Source organism: Aulostomus chinensis, chromosome 20 (genome assembly GCF_037954235.1).
Source record: "Aulostomus chinensis isolate RoL2024-O1b breed Wild chromosome 20, RoL_Achi_v1.0, whole genome shotgun sequence".
NCBI lineage: Eukaryota > Metazoa > Chordata > Actinopteri > Syngnathiformes > Aulostomidae > Aulostomus > Aulostomus chinensis.
Window position 1 is genome coordinate 7,227,931 of NC_141339.1, and position 8,280 is coordinate 7,236,210.

General features: G+C 39.7%; 1 long non-coding RNA gene across 1 annotated transcript; it reads right to left on the bottom strand.

The window, feature by feature from the left end:
- Positions 1–3,391: 3,391 nt before the first annotated feature.
- On the bottom strand, positions 3,392–8,056 carry LOC147242694 (uncharacterized). The gene is made up of 4 exons (XR_015110698.1): positions 7,979–8,056; positions 7,326–7,406; positions 5,551–5,988; positions 3,392–3,691 (listed from the first exon to the last, which is right to left on the bottom strand). It is a non-coding gene; the product is annotated as an uncharacterized LOC147242694 (long non-coding RNA).
- Positions 8,057–8,280: the final 224 nt, after the last annotated feature.

Here is an 8,280-nt window from a genome sequence, read left to right on the forward strand (position 1 = left end):
TATGGACAGCATAACTTTTCGAAGTGCTTGAACTGTATAGTAATGCATAGAAGTATACGAGAGGGTGCATTGCCAATTATTTAGAAGAGATTATTTGAGATTAAATACCACAGTGGCGTTAAGACACAAGCAGAAGATTACTATATGAGGCTGACAGTACATAGTCACCTTTTTAAAATAATTGCCTTAATAAAGTCATTCTTTGACAGTTTTCCCTAAAACAACTCCTTATGATGTTTTGTCTTCAGTTTTTGTGTTTGTTTCCTGTGTTCCAAGATAGGGACACTGGAACACATCCTAAGCAGCTGCTCCAAGACACTGAGTGAGAGCCATTACTGATGGAGACACAGCTGAGTCCTAAAATACATTGCTGAGGCAATCAGCAAGGGGATCAAGGACAGCTGATGTACCGAAGCTACAGCCGAGGCCATCCTGTTCATCAAGGAAGGACAGAAGCCAGAGAGAACACTAAAGAACTGCTCTGCTGGTTTACTCTCCACGGCCCGAGACTGGGCAATGACAGTTGACCTGTAGAGGCAACAAAAAGTTCCACCATAGATGACGCAGTCCAAATGGAGCCCGGACATCCTCTTGGTCTCTGAAGCTACAAAGCAGCTAGTCTTGCTGGAGCTGTAAGTTCCCTGGGAGGATAGGATGAAAAAGGCACAATAAAAAAAGAGGGAGAAGTAGTACCAGGATTGTTGGAGGAATGGTTGGAGGACCAGATGCAGTGGGCAGGATTCACCAGCCACTCCCTGAGCAAGGCCTATGGCACAGTGGGCATAACAGGTGCCGACCAAAAGAGAGCCCTGAACAGCAATGCAGAGGCTGCAGAGAAAGCATACAGATGGCTCTGGTTGAAGAAGGAAGAGTGGTGGGGGCAGCAGAATGCCACTTGGACACAGGCCGGGGTCTTATCAGCTTCATTCAGCTCACATGGATAAGGGTGTCTGTCATGAGACCAAAACACCCAGTGACTCCAGGAAACAACACTGATAATGTATGTCAGGGTTTAAGAAGATGTAATTCTTCATTTATCCCACAGACAAGGAAATTGTAGGTGTAATAGCAGCAAAGATCAAAGAAAGACAGATTAGAAAGTTTGAGTTCAGGCCCCTTGAGGCCAATATAACAATTTCAAGTTTGTATGACCAAACTAATCACAGGAACCTGAGAATATACCTGTGTACAAAGCTAAAAGATTGTTGTGATCCTGAACTTAGTAATGCAACAGATGAGCTCTTTTTCACTTGATACATGCAACACACCCAAATCACCTGCATACATGCCTTTAAACAGCCTGCAGTCCTCTAGCGCACTGGTTCCCATTCCTATTAAAAGATCTCTCTCCATGAGTGAGTCTTTCACTTATAGCAGTCTCCAGCTCGACTCCTACACCACTACACCACTCCTGCTTGTAAAACATCAGGCTTGTGATCTGTCTTTTGATGAAGAATTTCTGTTATGTAGATATGACTCTGGTATGCCTTTTGAAGATCACACACACACACACATATGTGTGTGTGTGTGTGTGTGTGTGTGTGTGAGTGATATACTCACCTCTACATGTAAGTCCTGATGAGTTAGCAACAGTTGCAGTTGACTCCATTCATTCTGGAATTCTGGAATTTGTTTGATACAACCAAGACCTATGACGGAACCTACATAATATCCAATTTGCACCACACATTCCACGAAAGTAGGCAGCTGTTGCCTGAATCTCTGCCTTTGGATGATATGATAGCGATATCAGTACTGTACTTTCCTGTTCAACTTGCCCCCAATTTTTGGCAAAGGGTCTTTCAATCAGCTGCTCAGACAGTAGATTAATGGCGGCTTTCTTCAACTACGTGTACACCAGCCCAGCTGAGAAGGATGTGCTAACTAAAGCACTTGACAACTTCAGAGGCATTGATATGGAAGAACTCTTCAGCACTCTCAGCAGTCACAAATGCAATGTTCTCCCAATTAAAGAAAAGCTGCCAAACCTGGTGGAGGAAATTGCCCAAAAAGAGATGGTACAAAAGCCAGCATTTATGATTAAGTGTTGGAAGTTAATTCTCAGGTCTGTAGGAGAATTCATGAGTGGTAAATGACTTAAAGTTATGGATGATCTCACACCCAAAGCAAGAAACATAAACACATTGATTAAGTTTCCGGAGTCCTTGTCACATGCAAAAATCTAGCTCTAATCTAACTTGAGATATGTTAAAGAATGAGATATGAAGTACCTTGGCCTGTTCCTGAGGAATTCTGCATATTTCTGTCAAAGACTATCAAAGTCACATTTACAAATATGTCTGTGTTCACAAGATAACACTTGCAGTTGTTTTTTGGAACTGGCATGTAACTACAGTAGATATGCAGAATTTAGATCAGAAATGAGGAGTGGCATGTGTGTGATGGACATGTCTCAAGAATATCATCTTTGCCTCCTCTGCAAGTAAAAAGGGTGAATCAAACACTTAATTTGTTTCCCAATTTGTGAAATCAAATGTATTAGGCCACACACAATGGATGGCACCTGTGCTATCGTGGCAAAGAGAGGTATATTTTAATTTTGGCATTATTAATGTGTCTTTTGAAATGCCAATTATACCAAGTGACAGCAGAAAGTGAGTATTATCTACAGAAAGATTTTATCTAGTGTTCTTGCATGAAGGTGGCACAGTGGTGCAGTGGTTAGCACTGTTGCCTCACAGCAAGAAGGTTCCAGATCTTTCTATGCAGAGTTTGCATGTTCTCCCTGTGCCTGTGTGGGTTCTCTCCGGGTACTTCAGCTTCCTCCAACAGTCCAAAGACATGCAAATAGGGACTAGGCTAATTGAATACTCTAAATTGACCATAGGTGAGGCTGTGAGTGTGAATGGTTGTCTATCTATATGCGTTGGCACTGCGATGGACTGGCGACCTGTCCATGGTGTGCCCTGCCTTTCGCCTGAAAGCCGCTGGGATAGGCTCCAGCCCCCCGTGACCCTTAACAAGATAAGTAGAAGAAAATGGGCGGATGGATGGTTCTTGAGAGTTGTGAGCACCATCTGCGTTTCCTACAAAGTTCTCAAAAATTTGTCATTTTGTTTCTTTTTTTATCTTTTACTTAACAACAAGCACTCATAAATTCCAATATCCTACATACTGAGGTTTCCATTCTTTAAAATGTTACAAACACCAGTGGCCACACTTTACATGTCCATAGGCTTCCCTATTTAAATGGCAATTATAAGAAATGCTTTTGTTGAGCTTTGTTTGATTTAATTCACAGAGGTCATTTTTTTTAATATAAAAATGGTTTACTTCTGGAATGTTTGGAATGAGAAAAACTCTAACAGATGATGATCTTGCGGTGAAATTGTCATACAGTAGTAAATATCTCAAAAAATGATTTGGTTATCTTGTGAAACATACTTCATATTGATGTTCCCAGACAATGTACATTTATTACATTATTATTACATGACTGAAACAGGCAGGCATCAGTTACAAAGTTGTGTACTCAGATTCTTAATAGCTGAGTACCTCTATATTCTGAATCTGATGGTGTATGATTAGGAGCTCTGGCTCCCATATACAGTAGAACTGATACATTAATCAATAAAACAGATGAGAAATACTGCAGGCTAATTTTAGCTCCTCCAAAATTCATCAGCTTGTAGTGGGCCAACTTCAAAGGATGCTTGACTCTGCTTCCCACCTAAATGAGAGGATAATAAAACAAAAGCATATAGTTCCATTATAAATTGTGAAATCTGCAAATTAAAGCAAACTTCATAAAAAAATTAAATTGGAGTGGCATTCCAGCAAGCTGAAAGACTCTCACTTAGCCTAGCAAGATAGTCTTAAAATGTATGGAATGGTCCCAATTCTCTTTTAAACACTGTGGTCAGTCAGCGCAACATCTGTGATGTTGACAGCACATCTCCAGGTATTATTGGCTCTTAGACATCAACCATGAGACTCAGACAATGGATATGTTAACATGCATTGAATAGTCCTACTATTTTTCCAGTTCATGCTCTTATTACATGGCAGAAAATTAGTATTCCATTAAATTAATAATCTGCCCTTAGTTACTTGCAAGGCTCATAACAATAGAAGAATTACAGTTTGCTGTCATTGTTACCCTCTTGTATGGTACAAACTATAGGCTTTCTATAATTTCTCCCAATATACAGTATATTACTGAAAGAAAGAAAAAAAGAATGGTATTTATTCATAATGCATGTGAATATATATTTCAGAAAGTTAGAATAGACTTTTTTCCTTTAGTAGAAGTCTACACGGTAAGTACACTACAGCATTCTGGCCGTATACGAAAAGAAGCTGTTTGACTCAAGATACATTCTGAATATGCTGAATACAAGACAGAAGAATGCTCCTTAAAACAACCAATTATGGAGTTATTGGTAATTGCAAGTTTCAGAAAAAAAAAACCACATTCCAAAAGTCCAACCAGAATATACTCTTAATGTAACTCATCAAACTCAGACTATTGTCATTTTGGGAATAATAAGGGCATACTGGTGTGAATGTAAACATAGTCACTGTTTCTTCAAATAGGCCTGTCTCTGAAACTAAAGGGAAATAGAACAAAATACTTATAAAGGAGTAACCCAATAAGCATTCATTAGCACTCTATATGTTGTAGTGTTGTTTAGTGTGTATCATTTATTGAATTTGTACTGAACCAATTATACTCCTTTGTTACCCATAAAGTAAATTAAGATTCCCTGGTAATACTATGATGATGATGACATATTGTTACCCAATTTTTGGTGTTGTTTGTCTCTTATCAGCCTTGATTTGACAAACCATGACAATATTTGGAGGAGTCTTTGGTAAAAAAAAAGACCTTCAATCACTCATACAAATTACCCCTCACCTTGGAATATGTATACTACAACTAATGACACCACGTTAATTGCATCCATTCTTCACTGCTTCTAATGATGTGACACAAAGATCAGGAAGAGGCCAGTTTTCACTTACTGCTGTCTGCTCTTGATCCATCATCTTTTATCCATTGTGTGTGATAAATGTTGCTTATAGGGCATTGTTTCGGTTTCTTACACCTCCACATGTACCCTAATTCAGCTGTTTTTGTGAGCTTGGATTTACATTTGCCACAAACATACAAACAAGATTTGTTGTTCTATGTCACTGGTTTGCACAGACAAAGTCTATTTTAATGCTGCATGGAACACTTTTTTTTCAGGTCCTTTCACAATTTATGTATCTATTGCAGGTACTAGAATATGAGATTAATCAAGTTTACAAGTGAAAAAATTTTACAACTCAAAGTCACCAAAAATGTTTCAAATGCGTTTCATTATTAAAAAAAAAGTGTTTCCTTTCATAAATATCCATGCATCCATTTTCTATTCCTATTTTCTAAAGGGTTAGAGCCTATCCCCGTTGACATCAGGGGAGAGGCGGGGTACACCCTGGCCAGATCACCAGTTTGTTGCAGGGGCAACACATATAGACAAACAACCATTCACTCTTACAGCCACACCTACTGTCAATTTAGATTTGCCAATTAACCGTGGTTACCTGTGGTTCGCCCCGTCCGGGCGTGAGGTGTGGCCGGGTGTCAGCCTCGCCGGTGTGTGGTGGGGCCCCTGTTGGGGCTCTGGCCGGGTTTCGGGCTGGAGGGGCTCCATGCCCCTGGGCTTAACTTGTGCTGGGGGGGGGGGGGGGGGGTGTCTGGCGGTCCCGGGGTCCTCTGGGGGGCCTGGGGTCCTCTGTCTCCCCCGTCTCTCTGTGGGCTGCCTCCGGCTGCTCCCGTCTTTTCCTGTGGGTCCTGAAATGGGTTGGGCCTGTGGCTGTCTCCTGGGAGGAGGGGGGGTGGCTTGGGGCTCCCTGTGTTCTGGGGGTTTCTGGGTGCCCTGGCGGCTTGATCCTGACCTGCCTGCTATCCTGGGCCGTGGGCGTGTTGTTCTGGTCCCCCACATCAGCTACAGCCAGCTACCCACAGCATCCAATGACAAACTGTAGCATACACATACACACACATATACACTCTCATACATACACATGAGCAAAATTGATACATAATCACACACTCATACATATTTTAAATTATATTAAACAAAATGGTAAATTTGCCTTGGAAATCCTGCAACCAATGTTTTTCATTTTTTCTGTTGTTACTGTTGTTGCTGTTGTTTTTTTTGCTATTGTTGTTTTTGTGTCTCCCCCCCTCCTGTCTTCCCTATCCTGTCCCTGTTCTCTCTTTCTATCCACTCCTGAGCGTCAGTCCGGTAGCTTTATCAATGAACCAATACCATTCCTAATAAAGTTAAACACAGATGGTGATAGAAGCAGTATATCAGATTCCTCCTTTGCAGAGTAAAACTGCTTCAGCACAACAAGGCACCAGGAACATTTATACTGCCTGCCCCAGCTGCTGAACAGGACAGATTAAAAAAAAAACACGCAGGCACAGGGAGAATATGCAAACAAAACTGTTCTGCCCTTCATAAAACAAACTACTGTAATTAAAAATAATAATATTAATATTGATGTGATTATGACATTCATTAACCCATAAATTGTTTATATATTATAAAAATGATTCCCTTCAAAAGCCATGTGTCAGCAATTTAGCTCATTCATGTTTCAATAATGCATGGCAAGTTGTCCGCACAAGAAACAAATTCAGTTATTTGTCCAAAAAAACGATTTAAAAAAAAAAAGTTGATTTGAATTTCCTCTGTCCTGTCAAGTTTATGACTATAGAATATATGTTCCCCAAGTCAACTAGCTAAACATCAAAAGTGCAGAACACTTTAATCTTCAGGCAATCATCATGAGTTCAATTAACCTTTCCTGTAAATATCAGTTGAGTGAACTGATTGAACTCAGCAGGATCTGGAGAAGTTTTCAGTATAATGCAGGGTACCCTTTTTGTGTTGGACAGCATTTCTGTGCCAACTGGCTGCTGCGTCTTTTTCCCCATACTCAATTTCCTGTAGATATGCAGTGCAGCTGACAGCTGCATCAGCAACAAAAATGAAATGAGTAATTACAAGAAAGCTATTCTTGTTAACAATCACAGTTGAATAGTGATGTGAAGGTTAATTTCAGGTTGTTGAATATGCAGGAATGATAGCTGCAATAAATTATGGCAGTAAGAGGCATTTGTCATTGAATCTAAAAAGGATGTTACCCAGTTGAAACTTCATAGGCTATTAATATGAATTCTTGTAAACTGATAATGAAACATAGGTGATAATGGAAAACTATGTACTAAGTATTTATGTTTTCTGCAAATGAGTTTGGTGTATCTAAATTTCCATTACAAGGGTTACAAACAAGGATCAAACCTGGACCAATGATGATTCCTTGTCTTGAGTGTTTCCCATGAACATTTCAGGCTCTCAATTCTTTGTTATAAATGTAATTCACTGAAAAAAAAAATACAATAGTGATACAAAAGCATAATACTGAGAAAATTTTGTGATCTAAGCTACCATAATAAAGGAAGTTTCACTTAAGTGATGCTTCACCCAAGAAGTGGTCTTGCTAGGGATGGTTATAATCAATACCACTATCGATACTTTTTATTCTGTCCTGGCTGACAGATAGCGAACAAATTTGAGAGATACAGTAGATTTGGCTGAAGTTGCTTTACTGAATCTTCTCAGTCTTTTTTTGTAAAACTGCAACAAAATAAAATACGCACGATATTACAATTGAAATCAAATAAATATATGCAACAACTCTGGTCACACTTTACTTCTTCTTTTTCAGGTTATAAATCAGGTAAGTAACAGCATAAACACAGTAAACAGTAATATTGGTTCACACATAAACAGAATTTAAGACGAATGAGGCTAGACAATGGACTGAATTAGCCATAGCAGCTAAACTACCCCTTGCTAACGATTAGCATTGCGATAAGCATCACCAAGCAACACCATCTTCAAGATTACAGTGCCACGAAACAACTAAAATAATTTTCTGCATCAGTACTCACTGTTGGTTCCACTCGAAGGCTCAGACAACCAACTTTCTGTAGTGTAGCTTCTGCATGAACACTGAAAGTGCCTGGTCATTTAAGCCACAGTAACTAAAAATCACCACCAGGGGGCATATAACCCTTTCAGTCACTGACAGGAGTCGGAACACTTTTCTACAATTAGGTGTAAAAGCAAGGTAACTATACATTTTTACAGTCATTATTATGTCTCACATTGAGACAATATCAGGGTTTTAGAGCAAAAGCTCCACGGATGTGATGCAACGCACATTCTAGACTTCTTTCACCATGTTTTGCGA